At 43.4% G+C, this 1,976-nt stretch overlaps 1 non-coding gene across 1 annotated transcript; it reads right to left on the reverse strand.

Annotated features, from left to right (window-relative positions):
- Positions 1-871: 871 nt before the first annotated feature.
- Positions 872-1,035, reverse strand: LOC132580803 (U1 spliceosomal RNA). Its single transcript, XR_009556086.1, has one exon. It is a non-coding gene; the product is annotated as a U1 spliceosomal RNA (small nuclear RNA).
- Between the last annotated feature and the right edge of the window lie 941 nt (positions 1,036-1,976).

The following is a 1,976-nucleotide window of genomic DNA, read 5'->3' on the forward strand; positions in this document are numbered from 1 at the left end:
GCATTATTTTACCACCACTTGCATCATCCAGGAAAGGGAAATGAAACTGACAGATTTAGATTTTCTTAAATTTTCTCCTTCTGTCTCTGCTGCCATTCTATTCCTGTACCACCAAAGAGAATTGCTTAATGAAGTATAGATTTTTTTTCCTTTGCATCTAGTCAATGACACTCCCAAGGTGTTTTTTTTAAAAAAATAATAATAAAAAATTGGGGTCTACTTGACACCTCCCCCGGACTCGTAAAGTATACCTGTCAAATTGACTCAGAAATTTTGGAGCAGTGAGATGTGCCATTTGCTGATCTTTTCAGTTTGCAGCTTGATAAATGAGTCCAAAAGGAAACCAAATATGATCACATAATCACACCCAGATGCCTCTTTGGACTGGGGGTTAACCAATTTGCATGTGTGCTGTCCCATGCTTGTAATCAGTAAGGGAGGGAGGGAACAAATCAAATGCTCTGAATAGATTTATCGGAGACATTTTCCTTCTGCCCTATTTTAAGGAGCTCAGAGAGAGATGGTTTTTCCTTTCCCAATTTATTCTCATAATGACTGCATGACATAAATGAAGAAGAAGAAGACAATGATGATGCTATTGGATTTATATCCCGCCCTATACTCTGAATCTCAGAGCAGTCACAATCTCCTTTACCTTCCCCCACCCCCCGCACAACAGACACCCTGGGAGGTAGGTGGGGCTAAGAGAGCTCTTACAGCAGCTGCCCTTTCAAGGACAACTCCTACGAGAGTTAGGGCTGACCAAAGCCATTCCAACAGGTGCAAGTGGAGGAGTGAGGAATCAAACCCGGTTCTCCCAGATAAGAGTTTGTGCATTTAACCAATACACCAAACTGGCTCTCTTTTTTTGTAGGGGAAAGCATGAACGCAGTCCCCCCACTACCACAAATTAAGCAGTCGAGTTTCCTGCATTTGGGAAATTGCAGGGGTCAGCACACCCAGAGTGCAAGGGATGAGACTCACCCTGGGAAAACCACCTTCTTGATCATGGTGTCTCCCCTGCCAGGTGAGGATGTGATTCCCACCAAAGTCATATAAGCAAGCTTCATGCCCATGAGAACATTTGAGCTCAGGTCTCCCACATCCTAGGCTGACACAGCCAGGCCTCATTTTGGGCAGGAGCTCATAAGAGTGGAGCTCCGGAACCTCTAAATTTTGTTGTGCTCTTTCTTTCTTACCTCCCCCCCTCCCAAAAAAAAAATACTTGCTTCTGGACTCTATTATTCACCCCCACTCCGTTAGTATTTTGCAGAACTCTAAGATTTGACAAACTTCTTAATATTTCCCCCCACAAAAAGAGGAAAAATAACCAAAACATATAAAGCAGACAGATGGAAATCTTCATCATGCCACTGTGGCCACATAGGAGAATGTAATTTAAAAAGTATGATGGGAGTAAGGTTTTATGAGGACCATTATGATTCAAGAAGCATTTTCAGGTAGCTGCTGAGTTGATATAATTTAGTACACCTTCCCATGATGTCAGGGGAGTGCGGCACATGCAAATAAGTTATACAAATGAGCTATGTGCTGAGCTCTGGCATCTCTTTATCTACAAGATAACCCCTGGACACAGCCAGGGCATTTTTTTAAGAAAAAGCCCAGCAGGAACTCATTTGCATATTAGGCCACACCCCTGGCATCATCGTTGTTTCACACAAGGCCTTTTAAAGAAAAAGCCCAGCAGGAACTAATTTGTATATTAGACCACACTCCCTGACACCAAGCCGTCCAGAACTGTGTTCCTGTGCGTTCCTGCTAAAATAAAGCCCTGGACACAGCCATTTCACCGTGCTGGCCTGCATGAAGTTTAGAACTCAAACCTGAACCCATCCTGCATTGCTATCATAGTTTCTCTGGAAACAGCATCAGGGAATTCATCCCCACCCCCACCCCAAATCCAAGGAGAAATCTGGATAAACGAAATCTGTAAGCATCTCTAGTTTACACGCTTA

This window comes from Heteronotia binoei, chromosome 12 (assembly GCF_032191835.1).
Source record: "Heteronotia binoei isolate CCM8104 ecotype False Entrance Well chromosome 12, APGP_CSIRO_Hbin_v1, whole genome shotgun sequence".
In the NCBI taxonomy this organism is placed as follows: domain Eukaryota; kingdom Metazoa; phylum Chordata; class Lepidosauria; order Squamata; family Gekkonidae; genus Heteronotia; species Heteronotia binoei.